The sequence below is a fragment of the Procambarus clarkii genome, chromosome 7, assembly GCF_040958095.1.
Source record: "Procambarus clarkii isolate CNS0578487 chromosome 7, FALCON_Pclarkii_2.0, whole genome shotgun sequence".
NCBI classification, from domain to species: domain Eukaryota; kingdom Metazoa; phylum Arthropoda; class Malacostraca; order Decapoda; family Cambaridae; genus Procambarus; species Procambarus clarkii.
In genome coordinates this window covers 49,421,317-49,442,223 of record NC_091156.1, presented here as the reverse complement: position 1 = coordinate 49,442,223, position 20,907 = coordinate 49,421,317, and positions in this window count along the sequence as shown.

Below are 20,907 nucleotides of genomic sequence, written 5' to 3'. Positions count from 1 at the left end.
AAGCTGAAACGTTCACCTCATTTCATATTTCTCTGTGGATTTACCGCATATATATATATATATATATATATATATATATATATATATATATATATATATATATATATATATATATATATATATTATATATATATATATATATATATATATATATATATTATATATATATATATATATATATATATATATATGACAATGTCAGACCACGGAGGAAAAATGAAACAGGAAATTTCCTTAAGTACTTTCGTATATTAAATACATCTTCAGAAGGTCAAACTCAACCCCTTCTGAAGATGTATTTAATATACGAAAGTACTTAAGGAAATTTCCTGTTTCATTTTTCCTCCGTGGTCTGACATTGTCACATTCTTAATCACGTGTTTATTTTCGTGATATACACACATATATATTGTGACGGTAACGCGTTGGTGTTCGGCTGTTTAAGGCTAGGGGTATGGCCTCGTCACATAGTTATAAAAAAAATAGAAAAACTGGAACTTCGTCTGTGGTAAGGTAAGGAGAAGACACACAAAACACAAGTAAACTTTAACAATGAAATTTTAATTACGTTAAATAAATCAAAACATGAAAATAATGCACAAACAGATATGTATAATAAAATCAATGAATCAAAATAATAAGAATACTTAAATGACACAATGAAAGTTACGTTAAGGCAAAATAACAAGAAGTGCAACAAAAGTTAAGTGGGAGGTGCTGGAATATTGGCTTAAAGCCACCACCTCTCTCAGTACACGCTAACGTCTAGCTGGGAGGAGTGCTGGCTACGAAAGCACGGAACATTCTGAGGACTGATGTTGGGGCGACCCCAGACATCAGGTAGTATTGGGGGGCGAGGCAGGTGCAGCCAGACCGGCGACCAATCAGCGGAGTCGTAGCGATCAACGGGTAGTTTGGTGGTTGGAGTTCGAACAGGTGGCTGGTTGCATACGTTTCTGCTCACCCTGGCAAGCCTTGCTGGTGCTGGTGTTGTTGTCGTTGTTGGACATTTCTTCCATAGTCTTTTTATATAATTGTGAAGACGTAATTTTGGAGGGAAGAGCAGGCTCAATCTCTTGAAGGAGATTATCGTCACAATATATATATATATATATATATATATATATATATATATATATATATATATATTAGTATATTTTGGTAGCAGTCTTTCCTGTAGACATATATTATTAAATATGACCGAAAAAGTAAGATTAATAATTCTAACACGAATTTTCTCAATCTTTCGTACATTTCGCTTCACTGTTGGAGGTAAATAAAAAATCAATTCTCCAAAATTCATTTTTATTTCTAGTCTGACGCGACACGAGCGCGTTTCGTAAAACTTATTACATTTTCAAAGACTTTAGTTCACAAATACACAACTGAATAGAACTTACGCATCTCCGATTTTATATCTACATTTGAGTGAGGTGGAAGGGGTGATGTGGCATTAACACAAGACAGAACAAGATGTGGTATTAATAGGGTATTAATTTCATCAACACAAGACAGAACAAGAGTATTAATAGGGTATTAATTTCATCAACACAAGACAGAACACGAAACAATGGACATTGAATAGAAGTGTTTGTAGAAAGCCTATTGGTCCATATTTCTTGATGCTTCTATATTGGAGCGGAGTCTTGAGGTGGGTAGAATATAGTTGTGCAATAATTGGCTGTTGATTGCTGGTGTTGACTTCTTGATGTGTAGTGCCTCGCAAACGTCAAGCCGCCTGCTATCGCTGTATCTATCGATGATTTCTGTGTTGTTTACTAGGATTTCTCTGGCGATGGTTTGGTTGTGGGAAGAGATTATATGTTCCTTAAAGGAGTTTTGTGATATTTGGGGTGATAGAAATTTTTTTCCCTCGGAGTCAGGAAAATTGGCAGAGTCCAGCAATTGAGTAAAAACGTAGTTTTTTGATAAAAATTCAATTTTTAGTAAGCATTTATAGGTCCTGGGTGTCTATATTAATCGCTAGAGCGGTTTATTAACGTAAAACTAGTTATTTTCCTTCAGAACAAAATTTAGATTTTTCAGCGTTTAAGCGAAAAAGCGCGGGACTTAGTTTTTTTTCAGCGCAGCTGGTCCCGCTCCACCAGTCATCAGGGGCCACGCTGCTCACTTCAAGTGCGCTTAGTATTCAAATTCAGTAAATATTCTTTCTTACTCCATCACGAGTGCTGCGCGTTAGTTGCGTTATCATTTAAATTGTTTTATATAAATTAGATTCTTTAATTTTTTTTAACGTAAAGGACTTAGGTTTCAGCAATAGAACTGCGGGATATTTCACGGTCAGACACGAGTGCGGGGCAGATACTCATTCATTGGATTCACTTCAGCGATTCTCTCGATAAATCGGTGTATTTCCTATTTTGGGAATTTAGTAGTTTTCTCTTAGAATAGAGTTGTGATTTTTTTTTATTTGTGTAAGATCACGGTTGTAGTGAGTCCGGGTCGAGGGTGTACTAAAGGGTAGTTTAGAAGAGACGTGGCACACCAGGAATCACAGAAAATGTTTAACCCAGATAATGACCAGTCAGTTGGGACCAGTGGAAGTGGAAGTGTAGAGGACAGCACCTCTTCCGACACCACTGGGGACCACCTAGGTACACCTCATCCGTCACTACAACAACCCCAACCCCATCCTCAATTCCCATACCAACCCCATCCTCAATTCCCATACCAACCCCATCCTCAGTTCCCATACCAACCCTTCCCCCAACCCCAGGCCACTCCATACCCATTCCAACCCCAGGCCACCCCATACCCATACCCATTCCAACCCCAGGCCACTCCATACCCATACCCATTCCAACCCCAGGCCACCCCATACCCATACCCATACCCATTCCAGCCCCAGGCCACCCCATACCCACCCCAACCTCAATCCACACCCCAGCCTGAGGTCACCCACACCATACCTCAACCCCAACCTCAATCCACACCCCAACCCGAGGCCACCCACACCATACCTCAACCCCAACCCCAGGCCGCCACAGCCTTAGACAGGCAGATGCGCACGGAGACGCCGGGCACTCAGTTGTCGCCATACGTAGAGGCGTTAAGTAAAAGCGAGGGAGCCAAGCCGAGGAACTGTGGCGCGGGTTCATCAGGCGGGAAGCAGCCCTCAGCTGCAAGTTCGAGCCACCCTGCGCGGGGTACCAACAGAGATCCGCGGAGGTGTTACTCCTGCTGGAAGCGCGGGCATATACAGAGGGATTGCGAAGTCACTCCTACGAAAGCATGAAAGCAGGCTCCTAGTGATGGCAGGCCTACTTTTGAGGTGAAAGTGGAAGGTGTGAGATTGACAGCTTTTGTTGATACAGGAAGCCAGGCAACGGTAATTAAAAAGTCAGCCTTCAGCAATTTTAAGTATGCACGTCTTCAACGTTGCGCAAAGACATTAACAGCAGTCAATGGGGAAAAGATTGAGATCGTAGGTCAAGGTACAGTTAATTTTGAGATTGATGGGGAATTGCAGCCTCACACATGTGCGATCGTAGAGAACCTTGATTTTCCTGGTCACATCTTAATGGGAACTGATTTTCTGTCGCGATTTGATTATTCCTTGTCTGCTCAAAAAGGGGCTAGGAACTGCAGGTTGCAGTTGGGACAGACTTCCTACCCAGTGGAGATGATCGACCATCCCCCAGTTGTAGCTTCAATTAAGAGGAAGCTGAAATATAATGCGCACTATCCAAAATTGATTTTTAAGTCTCTTCCAGACACAGTTAAGAGGTCATGCGCATTGCATGCATTGACCAAACAGAGTTGCCCACCACATTCTGTTAAATTTATTAAAGTAGCCGTGGGACGTCACATACAACCAGGTACCACCCTTCAGGTGGCTGGGAGATGTGATAGTTTATTAATTCCTCATCACTTAGTTGTAGTGCTCGATAAAGGTGCACTCATTCCAGTTGTCAATCTTTCACATAAGACTTTTCGCTTCAGGGCAGGTGATAGGGTATCTCAGGGAACCATGGTGGAGGACACAGAAATCTTTCACCATGAGTCAGCTGAGACGCCAGCCGTCACTGCACAATGTAGTGCACTGAATATGTTGAAAACTAAAACACCATCCAAAGTACAATACGAAACGAGAAATGTTGCACAGAATGTAGAGGAAATAGAAAAATTAATTTCAGCACTTGATTTGCAACATGTTGCACAGGCGGATAGGAAGGCACTGAGAGGAGTTTTACGAAAATTCCCGAAATTGTTTGCGACAGAGGATGACCAGATTGGTCTCCTTGATAAGATCGAGCACACCATTCCAACTGGTGATCATTTGCCTGTGTACACGAGACAGTGGAGGTTGCCGGAACAGGCAAAGAACATTATCAGGGAGGAGTGCCAGAAAATGTTGAGACAGGGCGTGATAGAGCCTAGTACGTCACCGTGGCTCTCTCCTGTTGTGCTTGTTCGGAAACCGGACGGTAGTTATCGTTTCTGTGTTGACTACCGGAAGGTAAACGAACTAACTAAGGGTGATGTGTATCCGTTGCCCCGAATACAGGAGATAATAGATCAATTTGGTGCTGCTAAGTATTTCTCAACTCTTGACGCAAAATCGGCGTATTGGGCGATCCCGGTGGCAGAACAGGATAGGGAAAAAACAGCATTCTCGGATGGTAGGCACACTTATCAATTCCGTAGGATGCCGTTTGGTTTGAAGACAGCGCCTTCGTCGTTTCAGAGGGCCATCAACTTTATCCTTAGTCCGGTACTGGGTAGGCATTCTTTAGCGTACCTGGATGATGTTGTGATATATTCCAGGACGTTTGAGGAACACCTACAGGACTTGACTGAGACTTTGAAGTTGTTAGATCAGGCAGGTTTCAGGCTGAATGTTCAGAAGTGCACCTTGGCGGCTCAGAAATTCAAATTTCTGGGGTTCCAGGTGTGCCCAGACGGTATCCGACCTGACCCAGATTCGTGCCGCGCCATTGCTGACATGCCTACTCCAAGGACAACAAAGGACGTGCGTAGGTTTCTGGGGGCGGCCGGATATTTTCGTCGTCATATTGAAGGTTTCGCTGGCATTTCAGCACCCCTGACTGATCTGACAAAGAAAAATGCGAAGTTTGTGTGGAAATCTGAACATGACGAGGCCTATCGCAAACTGAAAGACCAACTAATCACGACACCGGTATTGGCTATTCCTGATTTTGAGAAAGAGTGGGAAGTGCACACTGACGCCAGCGGTATTGCTATTGGCGGGTGCTTAATTCAGCGAGACGCAGATAATTTACCCCATCCAGTAGCCTATTTCAGTAGGAAGGTCAAAGGACCTGAAGTTCGTTATTCAGCTACGGATCGGGAGGCACTGGCAGTAGTAGAATCAGTTAGGTATTTCGAGCCTTACCTATTTCAGCGGCATTTTGTAATCTACACAGACCATCGAGCATTAACACACATATTTAAAAAGCGAACGAAATGCCCACGAATGTCACGCTGGTCTCACGAACTTTCGGCCCACTCATTCCAGATCTTGTACAAGCCTGGTCCAGCACATGTTGTGCCAGACACGCTAAGTAGAAATATAGCGGCAGTACAGATTAATGAAAACATTGAAACCATTCCATCAGATAAAATGAGAGAATACCAGATGAGCGAGCCTAGATGGAAAGAGATTATTGAGTATTTAGAGGGAGGAAAATACCCCAAAAAGAAAAAGAATTTACCTATACATGATTTTGAAATGAAACAGGGCGTCCTGTATTATGTTAATAGCCAGAATGATAGGGCAGTATTTCAGCTAGTTATTCCGGACGCGTTGCGGTCATCAGCGTTAAAGCTTGCACATGCTTCAAAAATTGCAGGGCATCCGGGGATCTTTAAAACGCACTTAAAAGCAAAGTCTCTATTTTATTTTCCAGGATTACTTTCTGAGGTAATCAATTTCGTGAAGTCGTGCCCTCGTTGCCAGAGGAGGAAAGGCACCCTTAAGGTACAAGCCCCACTTCAGGAATTCCCTGAAATTCGCGAACCGTTAGATCGTGTGGGGGCCGATCTGATTGATTTACACCATAGTCATGCGGGTAACAGATACGTGTTGGTGCTAGTTGACCATCTGTCTAGATACACTACACTAGTTGCATTACCTCAGAAGGATTCTCGTACGGTTGCAGATGCGTTCTTGCGTAGGTTCGTTACTGTATTCGGACCTCCTAAAGTTTTAGTCTCTGACCGGGGTCAAGAATTCAATGGGAATATATTTAGAGAAGTTTGTAAGATTTTAGAGACAACTTCGGCTTTTACAACGGCCTACCACCCACAAGCAAACGGAATGACGGAACGGACTAATCGTTCAGTCAAGGATATGCTTGCAATCCTTGCTGAACATGATGCAAACACCTGGGATGAACACCTACCCTATGTTCAGTTCGCCTTGAATACTGCCATCCACCAATCAATTAACACCCAACCACTTCATTTGTTTACTGGTAATTCATGCAATTTCCCGTCAGGTCTGCTTAACAGACATAATGTTGCCTACGGGGAGGACTATCCTTCAGAGGTCCTGGGTAAAATGAGAAATGCATGGAATATTGCAGCTGAAGCGTCCAAGAAGGCACGGACTCGGTATGCTCATTTTTATGACAAGAAAGTGCGCCCTCTTGAGTTGAAGGAAGGAAGCCTCGTATTGAGAGTGAATGAGGCTGCGCCCGCCAATCAGAGCAGGAAACTAGCTCCGAGGTGGCGAGGACCATATAGAGTAATTAAAAGGGCGGGGCCGGTTAATCTTGTTATAAAAGGTTCGAGGACCAGGTGGAAAGGACAATTCACGTGAATAAATTGAAACATTATCATGCTAGAGAGGAATTAGAACTGCCTTCAGCGGGTCTAGTTCCTGACTCAGCAGTGCTGACTCATGGCTTCACCGACGAGTCAGAAGATGAGGATGACCCTCTGTCATCGCTCATCAGTAGTCAGGTGCAGTCTCGCCACCCTATGGTGACGAGATCTCGCGCTGTACAGTAAAGTAACTTCCTTAGTTAGTATAATTTAGTATTGATTAGATTTTCCTGTAAAGGCAATGAGATGTACTATGTCTATACTTGACTCAGGTAGCAACTTTTACCGTGCTCTGGGGTTCCACCTCCACCAAACCCAGAGTATATCTATGCTTCCGCTGTGTTGTGTCTGTCTGTTCCCAGGTCTGATTGGTACACCGACCCAGTTGTTCCAGCCACACGTGAACCCTTGTCTGTAAAGACCGAGGGGGGAGGCACGTTACACAAAGCCCTCCCCCCACCAGACCCAGTAACCCATACATCAGTTACTTTGGGGATAAGTGACTGTCCAAGAGTCACCCGGCCGACGCCTCACGTCACTAACGAGGTTGTCAGGGCCAGCGAGCGGTCCACATTATAGCAGTCACCGGAGGTGCCATACAACGCCGGGGTAGCTGTCTCGAGATCACCACTACCCGCCTGCTGCGTCATCAAGACTGCAGCCATTCCAGCAGTGTTGGAGGAGAGGTCAAGAAATGGAAAGCACGTAGCAGTACTCAAGAATTTCGCCGGAAGATTAATGATTACGTCATCTGAAGTAACAAGAAAGCAGAACTAAGGCGGTCACAGGTGGAAGGCACGGTTTCCCTACAGAGTACCGGGACTCGCCAATAGAAGGTCGCAAAATTGTCTCCTTTGGCCTAAAGTCGGCGGTACGAGGGTATATACAGTTGGTGTTTACGGCCTAGTAACCTGGGGACATCAAGAAACGCCTGAGATGACGTGAGCAATGATGGAAGACGAGATTCACCTGTTCTGCAAACAAGCAACCCGCCTCTACGACCTTCTGACACCACTCCTGCTAAGAGACACCGTTGGTACATCCAGTCCTGTTCTGCTGTGGTCATCTGCGCCGTCAAGTTTAACATCAAGACTGCCGTGTGAACTGTGATTGATACGAAGGCGTGTGGACTGTCGAGAGCAAGATTAATGGCCGAAGTAACAGTATTCTACAGCTGTCACTTGGCACTCCGCTCTACTACACTCTGTCGTCATTCAGGAGTACCGGATGGGAGTACAAGAGGACCAGGTATTGATGTCTACACATGAGAAGAAGCAAGATCGACACCGTCATCGTCAGCGACTACATTCAGCATCCAGCAGCATCGATTTTTTTTTCTCGATTACTCAATATGAACAATTGATACAAACAACAAAGTTGGCTCTGAACATCTGTGTAAAGAACATCTGGACACTTTTGTTTAAATGTTGAAAAACAGATTTAGAATCAATACTTTATAAATGTTGAAAAACAGATTTAAAATAATTCTGGTATAATATATGAATTTTACTCTATAAATTGGTCAGTAATCAAAATCGAAGCCCCTGTGTAATTGTGTCAGCCCAGAACAAACGGTTATGGAAAATTATGTTGTGCTATTTTTTGCAGAATGTTTGAACACAGGAGAGGCGGACCAATATAAACATTGACACTTCTAGTGAGTGAGAACACTTGGCTGTACAGTCAGCTGAAACCTGTGATATAGTATAGGAATTTTTTTTATATTTTTAGATACATGTAATAAACGTTAGGTGTGTTCCTTAGCATGTCAAGGTTGACATTGACGGGGAGTGGTTAGTACACGGATGTGAGCTTGATAGTTCCGTAGTACGCTCCCGGATGACTGAAAGTTCAGTCTGATGATATAACTTTAATGTTTAGGTTTGAGCACGGTGTGGCCGGCTCTAGAGGACACATGAACTTGGCTAGTGAAGAGCCAAGAGAGTTTAGTAGCTAGTCTTTGATGGTAGAGTAGGGACATGTTATTTAGCTATGTCAGTAAGGATAGGATGTATGTTTCTTGATGTTAGAAGATTGCTGTCAGTTGACAGCTGAGAAATTTATGAAATATGAACATATTTATTATGATGTTGGACTATTAATTGTCAAATTTTATTAGTTAGGTTAGCTTTTGGTTGTGGCATGAGTTGAATTGTGGGTTTGGATACTAAACCTCGTGAATTTTAACAAATTAACAAGGTTTACTAAGTGCTTGTGCGGGGGGGTTGTAACAAACTAGGCTGTTGTAAGAATTATTCCAGAAGGTTCCAGAAGTTCGAGTAGGGACCTGACCTCTCAACAACGCCCAGTCCCCTGGGAATTAGCAGGTCTGAGTCACAAATGGCGGGCATCTTTGTTCATAGCTGCGTATAATGAACCATCCTATAGTATTCAGTAATTTAGAGAAAATTAGCCTTTATTCATTTTGCATTAAAATTGTATTGTATAATAGTACTGGGTACAACATCAAGAGGATTCTAATTATTGAGTTTAAGTCACCATCAGTGACGTCACGAATCAGATCTAACTTGTAAGGCGGAGTGACCGGCGGTCATAGGTCAGTAGGGTTGACAGGTCTACTATTTCTCAAAGTTTTAATAACCATTTTTGTGATCGGGAACAGCTCTGCCGTTAGAGGCTTGTGTAATTTATTTCAGTAAAATAATTCAACCAGTCTGGATCAATTCAGTACAAACAGAGGTTAATTGTTATAACTTAAACCTTGCTAGTAACTGGGTAGAACTTTGACTAGGCGGAAGGATACAATACTCTGTCTGGGGTAGACCAGACAAGGAAGCTACACAGCTTCCGCTACACAGTGTGAATACGGGAGCAGCTGGGAGAGGTCAACCATCTTACCTCTCCCCAAGACCAGCCCAACACCTAGAGCTGGTCGCCCAAGGTATAGTTGCTATTGTTAATTATAGGGATAGTCTTCTCATTTGCCATTCAGGTCAAGTAGGGAGTGTTAAAGTGATAGGGAGTGAACATATTTAGATTTTGTTTTAGTTTTCTTTTAATAAATTAAATTTGTTAATATTTTGCATTTCATTATTTCCATGTGTTTTATGTGTAAACTTGTCCTGGTCACGTGGTCCACACGAGGTAAAGTTGGATTGGGCGCCGATTCTAACATCGAATCGGAATTATCATTACCGTGTAATTTATTCCACACTCAAGGTCATCGTATATAGTGGGGATCAAGCCCCTAGGTTGATTAATTAGCGTGATCGATCCAGACCTCGATCATTGCTCTTGTGTTACTGGTCTGGTGGTGGCAGCGTAGAGGCGACTCTAGGGTTTTGTTCAGAGCCTAGGTCACGTCATACTGGGTGTAGAATCCTGAGTCGGTCAATCGTCTTAGGACTACGTGGCGTGGAGTTGGCTTTGGTAAAAGTTTTGGAGTCCCTTGGTAGAGAATAAAAAGTAAGAATACGGGTAGAGGGAGTAGAAGGTAGATAAGTAAAGAGAGGAACTCAAACCCGTGTTACAGTGGGGTCAAGAGACTGGGTCACCAGTGTGCCAATAAGTGCTTGAAAAAGATAAGTTGAGTCCAGTCCTGTGGTGACTGGACCATTGTGAGTATCGTTTTGAGAGCACCACACCCAGTGAGCCAGGACACATTCACCAGTGTTTAGTGACAAAAGGAAATTATCCAAGTGTTACGTGCCACATCAACCCTCCCCCCCCCACCCCCTGAGTGTAGTGCCTCCCCCCACCCCCTGAGTGTAGTGCCTCCCCCCCAGTGAGTGTAGTGTCTCCCGCTCGCCCACTCCACTTGTGTAGTGTCTCCCCACCCCCCTCCGTGAGGTGCAGTGTCTTCCGCTCCCCCGCCCCCACCTCCCACGATCAGGTGGTCGCGCCTTCCCCTCCCCGGCCCCCCTCCCAGACCGGGCCAGCGCAGCCTCCCAACCCCCACCCACCACCTCCACGAGCCCACCCACCCCAGACATCTGCCCTGACATGACGCATAGTATAGGGGACAACCTCGTCCCCCCCAGCCAGGAGGGAGAGACAAATACTCCAGTGCAAGGTGACATTCACTTTACCTAAGGGGATGTCAGAAGAAGCCGCTACCAGCCAGCACATGCAGTGTTTGTGGGAGCAACATCAGCATCAACTCTGTCTCCAGAGTCATACGCCAGCAGAAAATATAAAAACGGAAACCACGTACAAAACTCAGGCAAATCATAACATAGAACGAAAAGGCAATGTAAAGGATCTGGGTGTACTCATGTCGGAAGACCTTACCTTTAAAGAACACAATAAAGTAGCCGTCACAACTGCAAGAAAAATAACAGGTTGGATAACAAGAACTTTTCACACTAGAGATGCTATACCGATGATGATACTTTTCAAAACGCTTGTGCTCTCTAGAGTGGAGTACTGCTGCACAATGACAGCACCTTTCAAAGCTGGAGAAATTACTGACCTGGAGAGCGTGCAGAGATCCTTTACTGCTAGAATCCACTCAGTAAAACATTTAAACTATTGGGACCGACTAAAGAGCCTAAAACTGTACTCCCTTGAGCGCAGGCGGGAGAGGTACATAATAATTTACACGTGGAAAATATTAGAGGGGCTGGTCCCAAACCTGCACACAGAAATAACATCACATGAGACCAGAAGACATGGCAGGATGTGCAGAATACCCCCGTTAAAAAACAGAGGTGCAGCTGGTACTCTGAGAGAGAACTCTATCAACATCAGAGGTCCGAGACTGTTCAACACGCTTCCGCTACACATAAGGGGCATAACTGGCCGACCCCTCACAGTGTTCAAGAGAGAACTGGATAAGCACCTCCAAAGGATACCTGATCAACCAGGCTGTGACTCGTACGTCAGGCTGCGAGCAGCCGCGTCCAACAGCCTGGTTGATCAGTCCGGCAACCAGGAGGCCTGGTCGACGACCGGGCCGCGGGGAAGCTAAGCCCCGGAAGCACCTCAAGGTAACCAAGGTAGCATGGTGACTGTCCTGGGTTAGGGAGGCCTCCCGTGGGAGGAGGCAGCACTCAGGAGCCTGTTGCACCAGTACAAATCGCAACAGATTACATTGCAACAGACGACCTGCTAGAGGCAATTAAAGCAACGTCAACCAGGACACTCACCCACATCCCAAAGGCCTCTCGCCCATTTGCTGCCGGGAAATACACGGACCTCATCGCAAAAGTCAACAGAGGGTCAAATAACCTTGATGCACCTGATACCATCAAAGCCTGGCACAATCTGTTACTTTTTGGCAATACATGCTTAGGTGTACCAGACAGAGGAGGCAAGACACTGGCCTCATCCGTCAATAAAGCAATTAGGGATTTTCCTAGGGCTGACAACCTAGTCCGCCTCCCCAAACACACCAAACACCGCCGAGGCAGACCAAGTACGACAATCAGCGACAACAGAAAATTAGGTACCCAAGTCAGCAAGAAAATTGAAGAGGGCAATACAGTCGGGGCACTCAGGTTGATCACAAGTGAGGACAAAATTTTGCCCAGGGATGAAACCACAGCCCAAGCACTGAGAGAAAAACACCCCCTCAGGGCCGTAGGTGGACCTCCCCCACAGGTCAGGCCCGCCCCTAACCAGGAACCTCTCGTCCTCCGGGAGTCAGAGGTTTATAAAGCTATCGTTTCATTTCCCCCGAGCTCCTCAGGAGGCTACACAGGGGTAAGACCTCAACATGTGAAGGAAATGGTGAACCCTGTTCTTGGCCCAGCTGCAGAAGCGCTCCTGACAGAAATCACAACGTTTGTCAACAACTGTCTCGCCGGGTTAATCCCTGATGAAATCAAACCATTCTTCTTTGGTACATCCCTATGTACCCTGAAAAAGAAGGGGGGAGGGATCAGACCCATTGCCGTTGGTAATACCCTTCGCCGCCTAGTTGCAAGGGCTGCTGTCAGAAGTATCCGAATGGAAGCAGCCACCATGCTGCAACCCAACCAGCTGGGGTTTGGAGTCCCCCAAGGCTGTGAAGCAGCGGCTCATGCTGCACGAGCCTACATTAGCTCTCTTATTGAAGACCAGACAGTAGTAAAATTAGATTTTAAAAACGCTTTCAACTCGGTCAAAAGGGAAGTTCCTCACTGCAGTCCAGGAACATTGCCCAAGCATTCTCCCGTTTGTGTCAGCAGGCTACAGCAAAGACTCAACCCTCCTGTTTGGCAAACATGAAGTCACCTCAGCAGAGGGAATTCAACAGGGAGACCCACTTGCACCTTTCGTCTTTTGCATAGCGGTTCGAGAAATTACAACCAGACTGTCCAGTGAGCTCAACATCTGGTTCCTGGATGATGGCACTTTGGCAGGCACACAAGATTCCCTGCTGGAAGACCGACAGCTGGTGAAGACACGGGGGGAGTCCATGGGTCTCGTTCTTAACCCCTCCAAGTGCGAAATTATTGCATCCAGTGAAGTAATTATTAGAGCAGTGAAATCAGTTTTACCAGAAGCCTCAGTCGTTAAACCTACCGACAGCACACTGCTCGGAGCACCTCTGGGCCACAATGCCATTTCTGCAGTCCTTGACGAAAAGTTTAGAGACCTAAAGAGGACGGAAGAGAGAATAGGGGACCAGAGAGCAAAAAGTTTCTTGTTCCAGCGCATCAGTGTTGCGATTCAGAGGGGAAATGCCTGTTGCGTCCTGGGCACTAGTCCAACTTCAGAGGAAATCGAAGAAGTGTTTGACTTGCAACAATGATCGAACCTGTCTGTGACATTCATCAATGTTTCCCATTGTTGTGTTTTTCAAGAGATCCATAACCTTTAAGCACCTTTTTGCATTATTATTTTTGTATCAACCCATGTATATCTTGTAACCATCAAATGCATAATAAAGCACAAAAAAAACAAAAGGAAGGGGGTGGTAGGAGAAAAGCACACAGAAACTGTATTGGAGGGGATCTAAACATTCCCTCTAATGCGTTATGCGCGGTTTCCTCCGAGGCTATGGGTCCCCCCTTCTTCCAGCTAGAGGTGGAAGAAGGTCCCCTTCCATTTTTGTTTAAATATATATATATATATATATATATATATATATATATATATATATATATATATATATATATATATATATATATATATATATATATATATATATATATATATATATATGTCGTACCCAGTAGCCAGAACGCACTTCTCTGCCTACTATGCAAGGCCTGATTTGCCTCATAAACCAAGTTTTCCTGAATTATTATATTTTCTCTATTTTTTTTCTTATGAAATGATAAAGCTACCCATTTCATTAGGTATGAGGTCAATTTTTTTTTATTAGAGTTACAATTAACGTAGATATATGACCGAACCTAACCAACCCTACCTAACCTAACCTAACCTATCTTTATAGGTTAGGTTAGGTTAGGTAGCGGAAAAAGTTAGGTTAGGTTAGGTTAGGTAGGTTAGGTTGCCGAAAAACAATTAATTCATGAAAACTTGGCTTATTAGGCAAATCAGGCCATGCATAGTAGGCTGAGAAGTGCGTTCTGGCTACTAGGTACGACATATATATATATATATATATATATATATATATATATATATATATATATATATATATATATATATATATATATATATATATATAAATATATATATATATATATATATATATATATATATATATATATATATATATATATATATATATAAATATATATATATATATATATATATATATATATATATATATATATATATATATATATATATATATATATATATATATATATATATATATAACTGAAAACTCACACCCCAGAAGTTACTCGAACCCATACTCCCAGAAGCAACGCAACTGGTATGTACAAGACGCCTTAATCCACTTGACCATCACGACCGGACATAATGAGGTGATAGCCTAAGCTATTTGAACCACCCCACCGCCGGCACTCGGATAGTAATCTTGGGCATAGCATTTTACCAAATCACCTCATTCTTTGGGGCACACGTGAGGAACACAAATGCGAACATGCCTGAATGGTCCCCAGGACAATATGCAACTGAAAACTCACACCCCAGAAGTGACTCGAACCCATACTCCCAGAAGCAACGCAACTGGTATGTACAAGACGCCTTAATCCACTTGACCATCACGACCGGACATAATGAGGTGATAGCCAAAGCTATTTGAACCAACCCACCGCCGGCACTCGGATAGTAATCTTGGGCATAATCTCAATAAGTAATCTCAAATAGCCTAAACTATTTGAACCACCCCACCGGTCGTGATGGTCAAGTGGATTAAGGCGTCTTGTACATACCAGTTGCGTTGCTTCTGGGAGTATTGGTTCGAGTCACTTCTGGGGTGTGAGTTTTCAGTTGCATATTGTCCTGGGGACCATTCAGGCATGTTCGCATTTGTGTTCCTCACGTGTGCCCCAAAGAATGAGGTGATTTGGTAAAATGCTATGCCCAAGATTACTATCCGAGTGCCGGCGGTGGGGTGGTTCAAATAGCTTAGGCTATCACCTCATTATGTCCGGTCGTGATGGTCAAGTGGATTAAGGCGTCTTGTACATACTAGTTGCGTTGCTTCTGGGAGTATGGGTTCGAGTCACTTCTGGGGTGTGAGTTTTCAGTTGCATATTGTCCTGGGGACCATTCAGGCATGTTCGCATTTGTGTTCCTCACGTGTGCCCCAAAGAATGAGGTGATTTGGTAAAATGCTATGCCCAAGATTACTATCCGAGTGCCGGCGGTGGGGTGGTTCAAATAGCTTAGGCTATCACCTCATTATGTCTGGTCGTGATGGTCAAGTGGACTAAGGCGTCTAATACATACCAGTTGCGTTGCTTCTGGGAGTATGGGTTCGAGTCACTTCTGGGGTGTGAGTTTTCAGTTGCATATTGTCCTGGGGACCATTCAGGCATGTTCGCATTTGTGTTCCTCACGTGTGCCCCAAAGAATGAGGTGATTTGGTAAAATGCTATGCCCAAGATTACTATCCGAGTGCCGGCGGTGGGGTGGTTCAAATAGCTTAGGCTATCACCTCATTATGTCCGGTCGTGATGGTCAAGTGGATTAAGGCGTCTTGTACATACCAGTTGCGTTGCTTCTGGGAGTATGGGTTAGAGTCACTTCTGGTTTGTGAGTTTTCAGTTGCATATTGTCCTGGGGACCATTCAGGCATGTTCGCATTTGTGTTCCTCACGTGTGCCCCAAAGAATGAGGTGATTTGGTAAAATGCTATGCCCAAGATTACTATCCGAGTGCCGGCGGTGGGGTGGTTCAAATAGCTTAGGCTATCACCTCATTATGTCCGGTCGTGATGGTCAAGTGGATTAAGGCGTCTTGTACATACCAGTTGCGTTGCTTCTGGGAGTATGGGTTCGAGTCACTTCTGGGGTGTGAGTTTTCAGTTGCATATTGTCCTGGGGACCATTCAGGCATGTTCGCATTTGTGTTCCTCACGTGTGCCCCAAAGAATGAGGTGATTTGGTAAAATGCTATGCCCAAGATTACTATCCGAGTGCCGGCGGTGGGGTGGTTCAAATAGCTTAGGCTATCACCTCATTATGTCCGGTCGTGATGGTCAAGTGGATTAAGGCGTCTTGTACATACCAGTTGCGTTGCTTCTGGGAGTATGGGTTCGAGTCACTTCTGGGGTGTGAGTTTTCAGTTGCATATTGTCCAGGGGACCATTCAGGCATGTTCGCATTTGTGTTCCTCACGTGTGCCCCAAAGAATGAGGTGATTTGGTAAAATGCTATGCCCAAGATTACTATCCGAGTGCCGGCGGTGGGGTGGTTCAAATAGCTTAGGCTATCACCTCATTATGTCCGGTCGTGATGGTCAAGTGGATTAAGGCGTCTTGTACATACCAGTTGCATTGCTTCTGGGAGTATGGGTTCGAGTCACTTCTGGGGTGTGAGTTTTCAGTTGCATATTGTCCTGGGGACCATTCAGGCATGTTCGCATTTGTGTTCCTCACGTGTGCCCCAAAGAATGAGGTGATTTGGTAAAATGCTATGCCCAAGATTACTATCCGAGTGCCGGCGGTGGGGTGGTTCAAATAGCTTAGGCTATCACCTCATTATGTCTGGTCGTGATGGTCAAGTGGATTAAGGCGTCTTGTACATACCAGTTGCGTTGCTTCTGGGAGTATGGGTTCGAGTCACTTCTGGGGTGTGAGTTTTCAGTTGCATATTGTCCTGGGGACCATTCAGGCATGTTCGCATATATATATATATATATATATATATATATATATATATATATATATATATATATATATATATATATATATATATATATAAATATATATATATATATATATATATATATATATGTATATATATATATATATATATATATTTTTTTTAGGGTACCACCTCTGGTGCAAGTGTAGGGACCCATAGCCTCGGAGAAGAAAATAAAGAGTACTCAGAGAAGACCTTGTGGATCCTCACTGAACACTTTGATATTTTCTTCTCCTACCACCCCTATTCTTTTGTTAAGTGTGTATATTTATCTAACTTTATTTGAAAATGTCATTACAATATTGTCAAAAGTTACAATATTGATTACATGCAGGGTACAAGGCTGCTTGTCACAAGTTGAAAAGCTCCTCCAGCTCCTCAGATGACGGGCAGGAATGTTACGAACCCGGATCCAGCGTCCGAGCCTGGAGCAGTGACAAACACGCCATCTATGGGTCAGCTACCGAAACCCCCGCCAAACGGACGACGACACCTAGTGAGGACAGCGTGTACTGGCCTCGAGGACCAGTTTCCAGTCTGGTTCCACGCTCAACACCGCCGCTCCTGACCTCTGGTGAGGTGGTGCTCCGACGACAGCGCCATCTATGGGCTGGATACGTCAGGTTTTTGTGCCCGAGCCCGTAAGTGAGATGTATTAGTAGTGTCCCAGTTATTGATGACGTGTCTGCTTACAGAGCCGACCTGGGACCACTGTGATGGAAGTGGAGTCAGTCTACCCGAGGCAGCCAGTCTCCATACTGTGAAGTTTGCTGCAGCTGTTGTGACGTCGTCCCCCCGGAAGAACACTGTGGTGTGTTAGCCTGCCATTGGAGTGGCAGTGAAAGGATTTACCCGGGACCGACTGTTGGAGACGATCATCCACTGGGGTATTGAGGACAGGAGGGTGATTTGTGATATCACACGAGACTCCTGTCGAGGGCGTACCCCTTATATCGTTCGTGGAGTGGCCGTACCAGCCTTGGTGGCTTAGTACCTGCCAGCAGACCAGCTGGACGTGTGGTTGACGGCCTCCACGACGGTGCCCCCAGTGGACCTGCGTTTTGGCTGACCTGTGGCCCGGGTAGGCTCAGCATTCTCAGAGGACACGTCGTGAGGCCACGAAGAAGGCACCGAGAGTTATGGCACCAGCGTCTTCAGTAGAAGACATCGATTGAGGATTAATCCCCTTGCAAAGTGTTAATACCCCTCCCCTTTGTGCACTTATTTATTCTTTATATTTAAACGGTGATGGTAAATATAATATTAAGTTCTTAGCTTTCTTTCCCTACTCCCTTTAAGTTACTTGCGTCACGGATCTCGTCCCTTGATAGCCACTACTGGCTCGGGAACGGATACATATATCTTCCTCTACTAACATCAGAGCAAGAACCCCGTTGCGTCCCGAGAGGGCCGTAACATAATTGGCATCCCCAGCGGGATCCGTCCCCTTGTTAAGTATGTTTGACAGGGGTGGTGAAGTGGCGTAATCCCTGTATATAATTCCCCCTGTGTGTGACGATTGTGACGTTATACGTCCTGTGCGGTGCTCAAGAGTGACTAGGTGCGATATTGTGCAGTGCGGTGAGTAGAATAGGAGATGCCACATAGAGCCACCTATGTAAGGAGATCAGATAAGAAATCAGAAGCGGGGAGCCACATAGTGCCACTCCATATTAGGTCACCCAAGGTGTGAGTGGTAGCAGTCGAAAAAACAGTGAAGATAGGTATCTATTATGCGCCACTATGATCATGTTCATTTACAGTAAAGTAGCTGCCTATGAAGGGCAATCAGATAAGAAAATCAGAGGCGGAGTGCCACTTAGAGCCACCCCATATTAGGTCGTCCAAGGTGTGGGGCAGCAACAATCGTAAAAATAGTGAAGATAGGTATCTATTATGTGTCGCTATGTTCATGTTCATGTTCATTTATACAGAAAAGTATGACAGTATATTTGTATAATAAACACTCAGGTGAGCGGTAGTTACCCCCCCCACCTCCCCCTATGGGACAGGTGTAAAAACAGGATCCTCGCAGTAGGGGCGGTCCCCCCTCACCAGCCCTCCTCATACTTGATGACCTTGAGTGTACCGTAAGAGGGACCAGCCTCCCTTAGTTGTTTTTAAGTTGGTTATATTTTAAGCCTCTATACTTAAAGAAGGAGAAAAAGAAATAATCCTGATGATTTATAGATTATATTATCAAAGTACATAGGGTTAAACATAGTCGTATTGTAGGTCATCTCCCCCCACATAATATTTATTAACAAGAGCTCTCCTTCTCGCCCACAAGTCCGTTGTGGGGTCTTCCTCCCCCTTCTCCTCCTCCTCCTGGGACGAAGATGATGACTCATCATCTCCCAGAGAGTGAATGGGATGTAGTGCGCCTCCCTCAGGTGACTGACTGCTGACGTCATAGGGTTCACTCTCGCTGGTGGGGTGTTGTCCTTCCTCTCCTTGTGGTTCAATGACGTCACCACCTTCACTCTCGGTGGACATTCCTTGGGCTGAGGTGTTGGGGTGGGGCTCGGATGGTATGTCTGGGTGACCATACGCTAGGCTAGTGTATTTATTTAGGTAAAAGCGCTTATCATCAAATGCACTTAAACCCCTCTTAGTATTGAATGTGGTTGCCATCTGCCCCCCTATGTTTCTTATTTGTGAGTAATTAAAAGTATTTACTACACCATTACTGTGAAGGGTCTCTTTAAAGTGGTTATGTGTTAAAGATCTTTGCACAGCTCGGGGAATACCCTTAGCGGTGATGGAATTTTTATTGTCAAGCAAAAGCACACTATACATTTTGGGCTTGAGTGCCACAACTTCAAGGATGTGTTTATCTGACACCTCTGACTTTAACAGCCCTAAAACACCCTTTTTAGAAGGATCATACAAGGGGTGAGTTTCAGGAAAATTACTCGTATCCATCCACAAACTAAGGGGTTCTTTCCCCATCTCATTAAAGACATCTTCAGCTAGTAAGGTGAAAATGAAACTGTCTGTATCACTATACACCAGTTGTACCCTATCTGAATAGTGGTTCTTAAGTACCCTGTACCAAAAATGGTACAAGCTGTATTTTGCTAGCTCAAGAATCTGGAACCCGATGTAATTAGGATGAGTAATTTTAATGAATGGTCTGGAACTGACAGACAATAATTTATTGTCGCCTAAATGCACCATTCGTTTAAAGCGGGGATTCTTCACCTCTCGTAAAAAGGCCCTAGCTGAAGTCACTAGTTTGGTGTCAATGGCATAACGAGCTGGATTCAGTAGCGTTTTACCAAAAACACTGTTCGTCAGTAATTTGAAGAGTGTTTTCCTATCATTACTGCTGGAGGCATTTCTATTGTTAACGTTGGTGTTAACAAATTCTGCCATAAAATCTGACTGGTGGAACTCGTAAATTGCATGTATTGTTTCCACTTCAAGTCCTATCTCAATAAATAGTTGTAAAAGGTGAAGAGATATGAAATAATGTTTTTTGGGGAGATGATCTCCAACCAGTTTGATGTTTTTTGGGGGGAGGTGTGTGATGTTATTTGTTTCCAGAAGTCCCCTACTAAATGGTGAGATATCCTCCATACTTATTCCCCTATGGTGTAAACAAAGGGGCAGATCGTCTGTTAGTCTAGCTATTTCGGGTCTTAAAAGTTTGGTGTCAATTAAGAGCCAGTACCCTTTGTTAGAAGAGAAAGGCTGTTCTGTCATTATCTTCCCCCCGCTAATGAAGGAGTTCATCTCATCAGATGATAGTCTCCTTAGTCCCCCATGGGGCAATTTCCTAGTCATACAACTCCCATAGAGGCTGTTAAAGTCGAGATAAAGTAAGAATGAAGACCTATCCTCCTGGGGGTTAAAAGATGGGTTGACATAGCGGTTGTTAGCTCTGACATAACTCCTA